The sequence below is a fragment of the Bos javanicus genome, chromosome 3 (assembly GCF_032452875.1).
Source record: "Bos javanicus breed banteng chromosome 3, ARS-OSU_banteng_1.0, whole genome shotgun sequence".
NCBI lineage: Eukaryota > Metazoa > Chordata > Mammalia > Artiodactyla > Bovidae > Bos > Bos javanicus.
Window position 1 is genome coordinate 67181167 of NC_083870.1, and position 16681 is coordinate 67197847.

Consider the following 16681-nt stretch of genomic DNA (forward strand, 5'->3'; position numbering starts at 1 on the left):
ACGCTTGCTAAATTTTCCTTTATTAGGAGGCAGAAGATGAAGGAAATTAGTATTTCCTAGACCTATTTGCCACACTGGCCACATCTCTTTCTTCACTTCTCTTTTTCTAATTGTAATTTTTTTTATTGAGGTATAGTTGATTTACAGTGTTGTGTTAGTTTCAGATGTACAGCAAAGTGATTCAGTTATACGTACATATATATCTATTTTTTCAGGCTCTTTTCCCTTATAGATTATTGCAAAATATTGAGTATAGTTCCCTGTGCCATATAATAGGTCCTTGTTGGTCATCTATTTTAAATAAGGCAGTGTGTTTATGTCAGTCCCAAACTCCCAATCTACCCCTCCCTCTTCACTTCCCCCCTGGTAATCATAGGTTCATTCTCTGTGTGTCTCTTTCTGTTTTGTAAGTTCATTTGTATCATTTTTTTTAAAAGATTCTGCATATAATTGATATGTGATATTGGTGTCTGTCTAACTTACTTCACTTAGTATGATCTCCAGGTTCATCAATCTGCTGTGAATGACATTATCTCACCCTTTTAATGGCCGGGTAATATTCCACTGGCCTTCACTGGTGATCCACCTGCCAATGCAGGAGCTGTGGGTTCAGTCCCTGGGTCGGGAAGATCCCTGGAGAAGGACAAGGAAACCCACTCCAGTATTCTTGTCTGGGAAATTTCCACGGACAGAGGAGCCTGGTGGGTATAGTCCATGGGATTGCAAAAGAGTCAGACATGACTTAGTGACTAAACAACAACATTTCATTGTATATATGTACCACTTCTTTTTTATCCATTTTCCTATTGATGAACATTTACGTTGCTTCTATGTCTTGGTTATTGTAAATACTATTGAAATGAACATTGGGTGAGGTTCATGTATTCTTTCAAACCACATTTTTCTCCAGATATATGCCCAGAAGTGGGATTGCTGGGTCATATGGCCGCTTTAGTTTTAGTTTTTGAAGAACTTCCATAGTTCTCCATAGTGGTTGTACCAATTATATTCCTACCAACAGTGTAGGAGGGCTCCCTTTTCTCCACATCCTCTCCAGCATTTATTGTTGTAGACTTTTTGTTGATAGCCATTCTGACCGTTATGAGGTGATATCTCATAGTTTTGATTTGCATTCTCTAATAATTAGCAATGTTGAGCATCTTTTCTTGTGCCTATTGGCCATCTGTATGTCTTCTTTGGAGAAATGTCTACTTAGATCTTCAGCCCATTTTTTGATTGGGTTGTTTGCTTTCTTAATATTGAGCCACATGAGCTATTTGTAAATTTTGGAGACTAATCCCCTGTTGATCACATTGTTTGCAAATATTTTCTCCCATTCTGTGGGTTTTTAAATTTTGTTTATGGTTTTCTTTGCTATGAAAAAGTTTTGGGGTTTAATTAGCTCCCATTTATTTATTTTCATTTTTATTTCCATTACTCTAGGAGATGGATGAGAAAAGATATTGCTATGATTTATGTCAAAGGGTGTTCTGCCTATGTTTTCCTCTAAGTGTTTTATAGTATCTGGTCTTACATTTAGGTCTTTAATGCATTTTGAGTTTATTTTTGTGTATAGTGTTAAAGAATGTTCTAATTACATTTTTTTTTTTTTTACACAAAGTTTTGTAGTTTTCCCAGCACCATTTGGCACATTGAAGAGACTGTCTTACCTCTATTGCAGTCTTGCCTCCTCTGTCATAGATTGATCATATGTGCATGGAATTATTTTCTGGGCTTTATATCCTGTGCCATTGATCTATTTTTCTGTATTTGTCATCTATATTTCTGTTTTTGTGCCAGTACCATACTTAGTAACAAAGTTCTTTCTTGGTTGGTCTACACTCTTGTTATTGAACCAAATTTGGGTCTGCCTGCCTGCATGCAGTAAAACCAATCTACTGACACCAGGTTGTGGTAAAGGAGAGAATAGCATTGACTGTAAGGTGCCAGACAAGGCAATCAGGGGAGTTAGTGCTCAAAACATCCAAATATCCCCAGAAGGTTTCAGGGAGACATTTTTACAGGAAAAATTGGTGGAGAGGGCTGCCAGATGTGTAATCCTCCTCTAATTGGTTGTTGGTGAGGTAGAAGGCTTGTGTTCAGAAATCTCAATCATCAGCCTTCTGGTTCCATCTGGTCTGGGGTCTAGTGTTTATTCTTAGCCTGAAGTGACTATGGTTTTTCCAGTAGTCATGTATGGATGTGAGAGTTGGACTATAAAGAAAGCTGAGCACTGAAGAATTGATGCCTTTGAACTGTGGTGTGGTGTTGGAGAAGACTCTTGAGAGTCCCTTGGACTCTCAAGTCCAAGGAGATCCAACCAGTCTATCCTAAAGGTGATCAGTCCTGGGTGTTCACTGGAAAGACTGATGTTGAAGCTGAAACTCCAATACTTTGGCCACCTGATGCGAAGAGCTGACTCCTTTGAAAAGACCCTGATGCTGGGAAAGATTGAGGGCAGGAGGAGAAGGTGACAACAGAAGATGAGATGGCTGGATGGCATCACCGACTCAATGGACATGGGTTTGGGTAGACTCTGGCAGTCGGTGACGGACAGGGAGGCCTGGCGTGCTGCGGTTCATGGGGTCACAAAGAGTCGGACATGACTGAGTGACTGAACTGAACTGAAGATACTATCTTCCACCTGGCTGGGGGAGGGGTGGGGTGGTCTTAGTTCCTGTAGAAGAACTCAGAGATATGTATCAAGTTGCTTGGCACATCCCTCTGGGAGGTACCAGGATCTCACCCCATTCTCTATTGTTTCTTGACTGTTCCTGCTTTGGATTATCTTCTCTGATTAGCAACTGTTTGAATCTGCCCTTTGGAATTCTGGGCTGAAGAATTCCATGGACAATACAGTCCATGAGGTTTCGAAGAGTTGGACATGACTGGGCAACTCTCAGTTTCATTTTTGGAATACAGCGAAGGTGGAACCTCCTATACCTAGGAGGTTGAGTGAAGACTATTTCCTATAAATAAAAAACAGGGGACACGGGAGGGATTTGTACCTGGGAGGCCCCAAAGGATTCCACTCTGTTTCACTCTTTGCTTCCACTTCAGTATTTACCCTCTTTACCTTTCAAATCTATCTGGCTTTTACTGTTGCCACCCTACTCATAAAACCTTTTTTTCTCTTATATGACTTATTAGCAGTCATTACTATTTCCATAACAAATTTTGGAACATTATATGCAGTTAATTGTATCAGAAAAATGCAATTTCCTTGTGTTTTTGAAGCTACTCCCTTAACTCTCAAAGGAAAGTGATCAGTTTGAATATATTTGTTACCACTTTGAAGGGTTGTGAGTAAGGAGATTAGAAAGAAACTATTTCTCTAGGGGGAAAAAATGGTCTATCATTCAAAACTATTTTATTAACAATACAGTCACCACTGATCACTACTAATCTCAGGTTCTTAGCAAATGTCAGACACTGTGTTAAATGTGTTTTCTTGTTCAGTTGTTCAGTCGTGTCTGACTCTGCAACCCCAAGGACTGCAACATGCCACGCTTCCCTCTATTTTACCTACCTCCTGGAGTTTGCTCAAACTCATGTCTGTTGGAGAAGGCAATGGCACCCCACTCCAGTACTCTTGCCTGGAAAATCCCATGGATGGAGGAGCCTGGTAGGCTGCAGTCCATGGGGTCCTGAAGAGTCGGACACAACTGAACGACTTCACTTTCACTTTTCACGCATTGGAGAAGGGAATGGCAATGCACTCCAGTGTTCTTGCCTGGAGAATCCCAGGGACCGGGGAGCCTGGTGGGCTGCTGTCTATGGGGTCGTACAGAGTCGGACATGACTGTAGCAACTTAGCAGCAGTAGCAGCAGCAGCAGCATGTCTGTTGAACTGATAATGCCATACAACTATTAAGTGTCAGAATTCAAATCCAGATGTGTCTGATTCCAAAATCTATGCTTCTCTTAGAAGTCACAAGTAAATTTCCAATTAGTCCAGTGACTTTCTCAGTGACAACTATATCCTGAAACTTCCCTCCTTATGAAGCATGGTGCTTCATTCCATCTATTTTTTCCCCTCTGCATACCTGCCTACTGTGTCTTCTCTTTCTGGATGTTAAAGGATAAATCTCTGTCACTCTTTGTAACTAATTATTCTATTCTTTAGAGAGCTCATTCACTCCCTTGTTTTCAATATCACATCTTCTTTTTCTTTTTGGCCGTGCCCTGAGGTTTGTGGGTTCTTAGTTCTCCAAACAGGAACTGAATCTAGGCCCTTGGGAATGAGAGCATAAGAGTCCTAACCACTGGACTGCCAGTGAATTCCCTAAGCATTGCTTCTTTTAAAATGAATCAATTGTATCTTACTACCCTTAATGACTCTTAAAAACTCTATTCTCAAATTTCTAACTCTTTGCTGAAGGTATTGAATATCTACTTGTCTCTCACCTAAAACTGGAACAATCTGAAAAGCAACATAGTCATTAGCAGTATGGGCTCTAGAGCCAGCGTATCAGTTACTTTGGCTACAATGATGCTATGTAACAGCCACAAAAACTCATCAATGTGGAAGAACATTATTTATTTTACAGGTCTGGGGAATTGAGCTAATCAGGCCCTTGGCTCATCTCACCTAGGTGCACTCCTTATCTTTAGTCAGTTGAGGGCTGGGGGGTTGGGTTGGGAAAGGGGGGAGCTAGGCAGTTTTCTGAGGTTGGCTGAGCTCACTAGTTTTTCTAGGATTCAGCTGATCTAGGATGACTTCCATGGAGATTACTGGAACAAATTCGTTCTGTTTCTTATGCCTTTCACCTGGCTAACCCAGGCATGTTCTCTTGGTCATGGCAGAGAAATACGCCCTTTTGAAGTCTCTCTATGTACCCTATCTGCTAATAATATTTCCTTGACCAAAGCAAGTTGCATGATGTAACTTGGAGTCAAGGGAGGGGGAAATACATTCTATTTTTTTTTTAAAGATTTATTCATTTTTGCCTGCATTGAGTTTTCGTTGCGTGCTTTTTCTCTAGTTGTGGCAAGCTGGGGTCCTACTCTTCGTTGCGATGCATGGGCTTCTCATTGTGGTGGCTTCTCTTGTGGAACATGGGCTCTAGGCACATGGGCTTCAGTACTTGTGGCACTTGGGCTCAGCAGTTGTGGTTCTCAGGTTCTAGAACGCTGGCCCAGTAGTTGTGGCACACAGGCTTAGTTGCTCTGTGGCATGTGGGATCCTCCTAGCCCAGGGATTGAACTCGTGTCTCCTGCATTGGCAGGCAGATTCTTCACCACCAGACCACCAGGGAAGCCCCACATTCTACTTTTAAAGAACTGAAAAGTCACATGGCAAAAGATGTGGATACACAGACATGTAAACAATTAAGGTCATTTAATGCAATCAACCTACAATAATCAAATTGTTTACATTGAATACATGCTCTTCCACCTACTAGCTGTGTGACCTTGGCAGTTATCTCAGTTGCCTCATTTTCAAAATGAGTATGTCCTTTCTTGGGTTGTTATGAAACTAAATGCTTAAAAGATATAAAATACATGGTAAATGCAGTCTCTCTCCCCAGTTTTGGGTGCATATAACATTCCCTTCCAGATGCATAATTTTAGTGTTTTTCACATCACCAGTGGCAGAAAGTCCAGGCTACCAGCCTATCCCTCTGTAGGGCTCCAAATACTAAGTAGATAATGATTTTGATAATTCAAATCTAAAGTGTGTATGTTTGGCAAAATTATGGAGGCATAAACATATATGATAGCAATGATTCAGGTGTAGATTTGTCATACAAGCCTTTTGGGTTTAAGTTCCTTGAATTCTGTGTCTCTCATCCAAGTAAAGTTCTGCTATAGGACCTGAGGATGCTGAAGTATGAGAATGTTCACGAACACAGCAGCTGGTGTAGTTCTCAAATAGTAGAGTCATGATGCTATTCACATTAAAGATGATCCTTTGTAGTGTAACAAAGAACCCAAAAACTTACCGGGCTTAAAATGAAGATTTGTTATTTTTCACAATTCTTTTGATCGTCTGGGTGGTTTTCCATGTGTTGCTGGATAGGACTGCACTGAGCTGGCAGATTTGCTGTGCTGAAAGTTTCAAGAAGGCTTCTCACCTAACCAGGGCCTCAGTGCTGTTGGCTGAGGCACTAAGTTTATTTCCATCAAGGCCTCTCTCCACAGGATCTCATCCCCCAGGGCCTTTCTCTGGATAGCCTGATCTTCCTTACTCCTTGGCAGCTATATTCCAAGAGGGTACAACAAATGCTGCAGGTTCCCAGGCAGTTGGGACTGGAACTGGCACCCATTTCTAGCCATTTTCTTTTGGAAGAGAACTACATAATGGGCTTGAATATCAGCAGGCATAGTTCACTGAGAGACACCAATATAACTGTCTACCATGGTAGATGAGCCTGGTGAAACAAGGGGTCACACAGTATTTGCCCCACTTTTAATGATACAAGGATTGATCAGTGAGTTCAGACGGTGAAAGCGCAATCCTTTCATTGTAAAATTAGTGATCAACTTTTCAATGAATAGTGTTATCTACTGATGATTATTGGCTGCATCAATTATTTCATTACAGGTTGCAAAATGGTGATTTTTCTAATTCTAGCATTCCTTTTGAGGGGCTTTTTCAAACTCTGCTTCACACTCTAAAAAGGACTGTGGAAAAAGTGGTTCTGGATCTGTGATGTGATAAATGTTGAAACCAGTACTAACACAGAGCTCTTGGCATCAGCTGAGATCACCCTTTTAGTGTTTGTTCCAAAGACTCTTTAGTGCAGCCACTTGGGGCTACTTGTAGCCCTCTCAAATTCCCACACACTCATTCATAGAATTCCCTCAGCTGAAAATGGTCTTTTCTCTCTGCTTTGTAGTCATGCTGTAACTCAAATGCTAACCCTTATAAAAACTCTTTCCCAAGTCCTCCTCTGTTCCCACAGTACTTTATATCTCTATATAGAACTTTGCAGCTCAAACCTGGATAAGTTACTTAACCTAAGCCTATTTTCTAAAAAAAAAAAAAAAAGTGAATAGTGTCACATGTTGGGTTTTCCAGAAAGCAAACTCTTATATGATTAGTGTGCATATCTTTAGGAATGTTCTTAGGATCACCACTTGTAAGAAAGAGAAGAACTGGCAGAGGGAGAAGCTAAGCTGCCATGGAGTCTTGACAGGATGTAGGTTGTTCTGGAGATGGGAAGATCCACCGGAACTGTTGCAAGTTGAGGTAAGAGGGCTGGGCCTTCCAACAATTTGGAGAGAAATAGTAATGGTCCTGTGTTGATCAGTCATTGGATTTGCCTCTTTGGGCAGTGGTGTGACACTAGGTCCTAGAAAAGGGCCTGTAACTAGATTCAATAAAGGCTTGTTGATGTGTCAATATAGAAATATACTTGCCACTCTTTGTCTCCAACCAGCTGTTATTTTGAGTTGAACTCTCAACTAAAACAAATATAAAAACGCATTTCAATCTTTTAATAACTTTTATTAGCAAAATAAGAGGAGGCACATATCCACTTGACTGAAAAAAGTGTCAAAAGACAAGGTAAATGAAAGCAATGAAGTATTCAGTACCCCATGATTGCAGAAGCTCCAGTTAAACCATTTTCTACCACTGCATTTGATATTTTTGGAATATAATCTTCAAATTACACAGCGGAAAGGAAATTTAGCTCATAAATGGTGAACTTGTCAATGAAACTATCAACTCAAGGTAAGTACTTATCTCCATCAATGGGAATTGGGCCTTTTCCTGCATGCTGACTATAGTTTCTTGAAAAGATTTAGAAAGTGAAAGTGTTAGTCACTCAGTCTGGTTGGACTCTTTGGAACCCCATGGTGTATATAGCCCACCAAGCTCCAGAGTCCACTCCAAATCCTGGAGTGGGTAGCCAACCCCTTCTCCCGGTGAGGTTCCCTACCCAGGGATCAAACCAGGGTCTCCTGCATTGCAAGCAGATTCTTTACCATCTGAGTCACCAGAGAAGCCCTTGATATGATTTAATAGAGTATCAAATACTGCTTGGTACCAGACACAGGTTCTGTGGCTATAGCAAAAACAAAACTTACAGAATCTCTGCCTTTAAGGATCTCACAATCTTGGTGGCTAAGAACAGACAAATAAGGTTATGGAAGTGCTAACTGCCATGAAGAAATGTAAGCAGGTAAGAGTAGCGTTCCAAAATGCTCCTTTGGATAGAATGAGCGGTGGTCTGCGAAGCCTCAGATGTCAACTTCTGAGAAGGTACGTGAAATACGCCTCGCTAAAAGAAATCTGGGAGAAGTGTTCCAGCCAGAGGGAACAGCATAAGCCAAGTCCTGAGCCTGCTTGTTGTAGCAACAGAGGGAAAGCCAGAGGTGAGCGAGGGGGCTATGCGGTCGGATATCAGGTAGGGTGGAGTATATACAACGTAGAAAAATATGTGTATACATTTTAAGACCACAATGCTAAGGAGGGAGGGTGTACAAATCTCTCAAGAGGCCAGAAATGGTAGGATGAAGCGGACTTCCAACCGCGGCGCTACATAGGGACACCTTTCCTCCTTGGGTAGGACCAAGTTAGACAACAGCAGGGGTTGGTCCGGGGGCCGCCCTTAGAAGACGAACCCTCGCCCTGGGGCGGGGGCGGATGTCGCCCCCGGCCCGCCCTGCCAGCCCGCGCTGCACCGGCTGCGGTTACCAGCAGGCGGTGTACTGAGCGCGCCTGCAGCCGCCGCCGCCCGCCCGTCCCAGCGAGGACGAGAAAGGAGGGGACCGGAAGGAGCCGCTGGTGCTGCGGGAAGTGGCAGGAACGGGAGGCGGGGACCCACCTGGAAGCGCCCCGGCGCCGCTGTTGAGCTTCCTGCAGCGGCGGCCACCAGAGCCAGTGCCGTGGCGGGGGCGGAGAGCGGCCACGGCGACGGCGCCTCCCTGAGTGGCCTGCGGCGCCCAGCCCCGCACTAAAGGTGAGCAGGCGCTCGGGGCACGTGGTGGGGGCCAGATGCGGGGGAGGGAGAATGGAGGCGGAGAGTACTCGGGGATGATCGGCTCTGGGACCCGGATTTGGAACGGAGTGCTGGCAGGGGGTGGGCTGGAGGCTGCCGCGGCGACCGCAGCGGCGGCGGAGCCCCCACGTGGGGCGGGGGTGCGCGCGCACGTGTGCGCGGGCAAAAGGGGGGCGGGGGAGGGCTCTCCGGAGGCCAACGGGCGCGCGCTTGCTTAGTACCGGTCCACGTGACCGGCACGCCAAGAATCCGCTTCCACGTGACAGTGTCGGAGGCTGGCTGAGGCTGGAAGTTGCTGTGTCTCTGTAGTGTAACCGTGATCGTTGCGGGTCTTAGGATTGTTTGCAGGTTTTCTTCTCCACTGGGGGTACGAAGAGAAATATAAGGCGAAAAGACTTCCTGCCCTTTCTCTGTTTTACACGTTCTCCTGTTTGTAAATGAAGCCCTTTTTAAGTACCGAAATACGGATTTCTCGGTACCGCCATGTTGGTTGTAGAGGAAACTCGCGAGATGCTAGGGGGTTTGTATCGCGAGATCTCTTGATTCTCGCGGGACCTTGTTGGCAGAGCAGTTGTCCTGGATGGCGGAGCCCCGGGTTCCGGGGGCCTGGGACTCGCAACTCTTTGTACAAGGCAAGTTGCTAGGGAGGGGCCTAGGGCAAGTGCCTCTTGGTGCCGGGAGACGTGCTGTGTCAGCTTTCTCTAGTCCTGAAGGGAATATACATTGACCCAGTTGAGGCAACACTATCCTCCTCCCCACCCCCCTGCGGGCGCTCCGCCACCTGCAGAAGCGACTGTACCCCTCAGCTCGGGCTCCTTCCCCGCTTAGTGAGAGTTCCTGTTCCTCCGCGATCTCACTGGAAGTCCGGAGCCGTGCTCGTAGAGACGTGACGATTCCATTGGATACCGTTCCTCTTACTTTCAGACGTTCTTGTCAGTTTTTACCCCTGTTGCCATTTTCTAAAGAATTCCAGACTTGTTAACCATTCTGTCGCTTGTTTCTTCCGCAGTATCTTTCTCCACTTGTCCTCCTCGGACGCTTAAAATAGAGCGCGTTCCGTTTCTTCTCTCTGGGCATCATTTGCTCCCGTTTATTTGCTCATTGATAACTTTCTCATCACTCTAACTTACTTTGTATTTACGATAACTTTTGGCAGCATTTGGAGAGATCCTTTGTATATCAGAACAATATCCGATGACAGAATAAAACCATTCTTTTAATTTTTTGTACGTGCCTATTAACTCATAATTAAAGATCAGTTTTTTTTTTCCCCACAGCAAGATTTTGATCACTGTTTTTATGAAGTTCCGTCTTTGTTGTTCAGGGATGATTGTTTTAGGTTACATATTTCAGGTAATAGTGGAACGTTTTCAGTCAAATTTAAAAGCAAACTTCTTTTTAACTTTGAATTCAGTTTTTCCTTGAGTTTGAGGTAAGATTAGCTTTTCTCCAACGTTTTATCAAAGTGAATTTATAGCATAATTTTTTTTTAGTATGGATTTATTTAGTATTCATAGTGATAAATTAGCAATCTAATCAGGTAATCATAAGTTTTTTTAAAACTATAAACGTGTTATTTTTCTCTGCATTTAGTACGGAGTAGAATAAAGGGTAAAATACTTCCTGGTACACATTCTTCCAAGTTATCTTCCTCAGTCCTAAAATCTCTGTAATCACTCTCAGCAGTAGCTATGTATTATTCCAGATATTTTCCTTTTTTTTAACGGAGAGGAAGAAATGGAGGGGTGTTGTTTTAAGATAAACTATCACAACATTAGTAATAAGTAAAAAATTTATTTTTATTTAGTGTTACATCTTTTGACTCATACATACATGCTTCAAAAAATAAATTTTTTTGTTTGTACAGGTTTTTTTTGTATTACAGTTTTGTGAAAATATCTTGAGTGATAGCATTATTTTTACCATAGAAATTTAGTATACTGGTAGCTCTGTACAAAAAGTCCACATGAAATAATATTTAAAGAAATGTTTGTCACTTGAGTTTTACACACACACCGCACACACATGTATGTATGTGTGTGTGTGTGTGTATATATATATATATAGGCTTCCCTAGTGGCTCACTGGTAAAGAATCCACCTCCCCTTGCCTGCCAGTGCAAGAGCCACAGGTTCAATCCCTGGATTGGGAACATCCCCTGGAAAAGGAAATGGCAATCCACTTCAGTATTCTTGCCTGGGAAATCCCGGGTTGCAAAAAAATCAGACATGACTTAGGACTAAACAACAACATACATACATAGATACATACATACATACATACATACATACGTACAGATGTGTGTGTCATGCTGCAGGGCATGTGGGATCTTAGTTCCCCACCAGAGATCAAATTGCTGCCGCCTGCATTGAAAGTGTGCAGATATAATCGCTGGACTGCTAGGAAAGTCCAGATTTATATATATATATATATATATATATATATATATATATATATATATATTTTATATTTTAATAGTTGTGCTATTTATTTACATTTATATTTGTATGTTTATATTTTTCGATACTTCTGTGCTATAAATGGTTACTCAAGTGTGTGTATTGGAGTTTTCCAATTTAAAAAGTTACCAGCTTAATAGTTCTGACTATGTACTTTAGTGAGTTCAACTGAAGAGTGTAAGATGTATCAGTAGTTCATAAAACAAATGTACATATACTCAAAAGTTGCTAGGCAGCATTTTCTGATAGTTTTTTGTATTTTTCCCTCCAGACTACTAGCAGACCTGTCACACAAAAAAAGTGACCACTCTTTTTGTTCGGTGTGGTTTTCTCTTGTAATAGTTCAAGCAGGAATGTTGGGAATAAAAGTGAGTGTTGAGAGCTGTGATGTGGGAAAGAGGAAAAGGAGATGTGGGGGTGTGTATAGGTTGATACTAAAATGGAATTGGAGAAGTTGCAGAGAAAAGGAAGGATGGTAGAGGGTTATCAGCCATGTTCCCAAAATAGGCAGCTTGTGATGGTGGGAGTGGAGCTTGAGTTGAGGAGAATTTGGAGTCAGTGTGTGAGGCAGTTTTTTACCCCCCGCTTGATTTTTTCAAACAGGTTTCAGCCCACCCCCCAAATTGTTTGATATCATTTGTCCCCCCCCCCCCACCCCCCTGCCCCCCGGAAAAAATCATCAACTGAAGTTGATGTTTAATTGGAACTCTCTGAATTCTTAACTTAGGTAAAGCCTGTCTTTCATTAAGTAACTTTTGTTGAGTACATTTTATTTTGTTAGAGGTTGGACGTTGTGAAGATGACTGTGGATTCAAAGATGACAATTTTATAGTGACCTTTGCAAAGGTGTTTACACAGTTTTGCTTGGGAATTGGGCCTTTGGTGTAGCCAATCCTTGCAATAGTATTTGTTGCTTATTCTTAACGACTTTGTTTTATAAACTGTTTGGTAGCAGATCTTAGAAATTATTAGATTTCTACAGACACTAAAATACCCAAGTACTGGGTAGAAATATACTGAGAAAATTCAAGCAGAAATATATCTTAATATGATTTGAGTTTTGCTTGAGTAAAACTTAGATAACCAAGAAATTTTATTTTCTTTTTTCTCATTTATTATTGTCATAGAAGTCATCTATGAGAGCTAATGAACTTCAGTGATCAGAGGATATTAACAAAAGTGATAATGTCCTCACTTGGAATTTTTTTGTTTAGATATGACACAATGCTAATTTCCATAGACCTGTAACTTTGTAAACTATATAGTGTATTACCTATGTTACATATTAATTATATGAAGAATATACATTTAATTTCCTGTCTTTTTCTGAACCAGTGTCCAAGACAGTTTATAGGAAATTATTTGATCAGAAATATGAAGAAAGTATGTTGTAGGACTTTTTAAAAAAATCTGCTATTTCATATGAAAATTCAGTGTCAATTTAAGTACAAGTCTTTTGATTTTTTTTGTTTTGGTTTTTATTTTTTTTTTTGGTTTTTTTTTTTTTGGCTGTGCTCTTCCCTTGGCAGTGAAAGAATGAAGTCCTAACCACTGGACCTCAAAGGAATTCCAGTCTTCTGATTTTTAAAGAATATGTGATATATATTGTAGTGCAAATTTCTGTAGTTAATACTCTGATAACCACTGTTCAGTTCAGTTCAGTTCAGTTGCTCAGTCGTGTCCGACTCTTTGTGACCCCATGAATTGCAGCATGCCAGGCCTCCCTGTCCATCACCAACTTCCGGAGTTTACCCAAACTCATGTCCATCAAGTCGGTGATGCCATCCAGCCATCTCATCCTCTGTCCCCTTCTTCTCCTGCCCCCAATCTCTCCCAGCATCAGGGTCTTTTCCAATGAGTCAACTCTTCACATGAAGTGCCAAAGTATTGGAGTTTCAGCTTCATCATACATTAAAAAACACAGTATGAATAAATATTTCCCAGGATGTTAAGTCTTGACTTCTAAAAACCAAACGTTATGGACTCTGCTATTTCGTTTGAACTTGTTTTTCTCACTTTTTCGCTTCTTTTTCTTTTCATCTGTTATTTCTCACGTAGGTAATTTTTCTCTAGTCAGAGACAAGTAAGCTGACTAACTTTCCCAGAGGATACTATCAAACTATTCAATTTTTATTATTTTGGAACTCCAAAGTATGTATGTTACAGTCAGTAATTAAACATTTCTTGAGTGATAGTGATTTCTTCCATTTGAAACAGCAGAGCTCTGAGGCTTCAGAATAACTGTAAACAAGTATAATAAGCCTGTGAGTTTTATTCAGGAACTACTTACTGGAATAAATAACAGTTTGCAACCCCAACACAGTTGGTTATCTGATTTTTTTTAGCCCACAGATTGCAAGATTGGCCGTTGGAGTTAGGCACACTGACAACTGAAATGTCGTCTTATTTCAAGGCTATTGAAGAAGCTGTATTAAGTATGTGGAACTTTAAAAGGTAGTGTCATTACATGGAGACATACAGTCCTATAATCATTAACTTCCAAGGGAATCACAGTGTTGTAGGGCAGGATAGCGCATGGTCTGTCATAGTGATGATGTTAATCGGAAATAAATTTTATTCTATGTACTGTGTTTTATTCTATGTACTTTGTGTTTTAGGAATTGAATTAAGAAATTGATATCTTTTAAGATTTTTATGAGTAGTTCAGTTGCTGAGTAGTGTCCAACAGTTTTCGACCCCATGAAGCACTCCAGGCTTCCCTGTCCTTCACTATCTCCCTGAGTTTGCTCAAACTCCTGTCCATTGAGTCATTGGTGCCATTCCAACCATCTCATCCTCTGTGACTCACATCTCCTCTTGCCCTCAGTCTTTCCCAGCATTAGGGTCTTTTCCAGTGAGTCGGCTCTTCATATCAAGTGGCCAAGGTAATGTTGCTTCAGCTTCAGCATCAGTTCTGGAAGTGAATATTCAGGGTTGATTTCCTTTAGGATTGACTGGTTTGATTTCCTTGCTGTCCAAGGGACTCTATAAAGAGTCATCTTCAGCACCACAGTTCAAAAGCATCAAATTTAAGAGTAAATGCTTTCAAAGCTTTGTTAGTAAAAGTGTTTCAGTTTTCTAGCAAATTCACTTAACAGTGATAGTAAGAAGATGGTGCTGCTGTGTATGGACTGTTTTATTTTATTGCTTTTATCTTATTTAATATTTCAAGGGGCTACTTCCCAAGTAACTCTTTGCATTTAATATTTGATAATAGTAGTAATTAACCAGTTGGCTGAAGACTAGCACATTTGTTGATGAAGGAATTTTCAGAGCAGATAATTAGAATTTGTAATTGACCTTTCTCTATGAATCAGGTGTATAGTTTTGAATCCTGATGGTAGGTAACACTGAGTCTCCATCCTTAGCACAGCTGAAGGTCGTGGGTTGAGAAGTGTTTATTTCTGTTGATTTTTCTCTGTGGCTTTGCTTGCCTTTTCAGCCTCTTTTTAGGCTTCCCTGGTAGCTCAGTTGGTAAAGAATCTGCCTGTAGTGCAAGAGACCCGGGTTCGATCCCTGGGTTGGGGAAGATCCCCTGGAGAAGGAAGTGGCAAACCACTCCAGTATTCTTGCCTAGAAAATCCCATGGACAGAGGATCCTGACAGGCTACAGTCCATGGGATTGCAAGAGTCGGACACGACTTAAAAGTGACTCAGTCTCTCTTAATATATTAATTTAAACATTATTCTCCCTTTGTTGATAATGATGGTTTGTAGCACTTGATTTAGGAGAAGGCAATGGCAACCCACTCCAGTACTCTTGCCTGGAAAATCCCATGGACGGAGGAGCCTGGTATGCTGCAGTCCATGGGGTTGCGAAGAGTCGGACATGACTGAGCGACTTCATTTTCATTTTTCACTTTCATGCATTGGGGAAGGAGATGGCAACCCACTCCAGGGTTCTTGCCTGGAGAATCCCAGGGATGGCGGAGCCTGGTGGGCTGCCGTCTATGGGGTCGCACAGAGTCAGACATACTGAAGTGACTTAGCAGCAGCAGCAGCACTTGATTTAGGTATTAACTGTATTTGTGTATGTTTTAATGATTTAGTGGCTGGTTTGGGATTTTGAATATTGGGAATTAATATAACCATATTAAATTATTTATGTATTTGTTTCATTATATAAAAATACATCTTTTATATATTTACAGATAAAAATAAATTCATGTCCTGCTTTTAACCTAATTATAGATAACATTTTCCCATTCTCACAATGTCTTATAATCATTATTATAAATGGTTGTATGATGTTCTATGTGTAGATGTATTATTCTCCTTTTCTAATTTTTTTGCGTATATAAAAAGGAATGTGAAGAACATTTATACATAAGGTATTTCATGCATATAGTATCAGTATTATCTCCTAGTACATTACAGATTTAATTTTTAGGTAAATTTTAAAGGCTCTTGAAATACAGTGTCGGGATATTTGGTAAAAGGATCAATTTATATTCATGTTATCATGGCTGTTGCTGTATACCTCAACATTAAATATTATTTAAAAATGTAATGGGGGTAAGTCATATTATACCACTTTTTCCTTAAATTACTACTGAGGTGAAACATGCTTAACAGATACATTTCTTTTGTGAGTTTTTCAGATAAACAAAATTTTAAAATTAATGTAACCAAATCATTAACCTAATTTTGTTTTACTTCTAATCTTATGAAAGTCTTCCTTCTCTGAAAATGTAATAAATAAATGATACTAATTTTAATACTATTTATTTTAGTTTTAGTAACTTTGATTTAAGTAAATTTACTTTCTCAACTGGCGTTGGTGTGAAGAGAGAATGTAAATGATTTTCTGGAAATCGGTAATTGTTTAGTCTATTTACTAAATAGTTTTTCTTTGTTTTGCTATGTTTCATTTTTGCTTATTAGTATTGCTTTTTAAATGATTCTTACAACGTGTTTAATATCTTTTGCCCTGGCCTCTTTATTGTATTTGTTTTCTTAGTTTTTCAAAGCACTTTATAATTTGAGTATAATAAAAGCTCATTTTGTACAAAACAATGTTTTATAATTCTTTTTCTTGTCAACCAAAATTAGAAATATTCTTTTTCTATATACCAGAATTTAGTAGGATTAAATGAAGCAATTTCTTCTTTCTTGAAGAGATAAAATATGAAATTGCTTTGCTTCCTGGTGGCTCAGATGGTGAAGAATCTGCCTGCAGTGCAGGAGTTCTGGGTTCAATCCTGGATTGGGACAGTCCCCTAGAGGAGGGCATGGGAACTCACTCCAGTATTCTTGAGGGGAGAATCACCA

General features: G+C 40.7%; 1 protein-coding gene across 5 annotated transcripts in view; it reads left to right on the forward strand.

The window, feature by feature from the left end:
* Nucleotides 1-8746: 8746 nt before the first annotated feature.
* ZZZ3 (zinc finger ZZ-type containing 3) overlaps nucleotides 8747-16681 on the forward strand; it is a 123728-nt gene continuing 115793 nt past the window's right edge. For 4 of the 5 annotated variants that reach the window (XM_061411535.1, XM_061411533.1, XM_061411537.1 and 1 more), the window contains exon 1: nucleotides 8747-8912. The gene's annotated coding sequence lies outside the window, so the exon portion shown is untranslated. Of the gene's footprint in view, nucleotides 8913-9126; nucleotides 9584-16681 lie in introns of those variants that run through there. The other variant, XM_061411534.1, reaches the window with a different exon arrangement.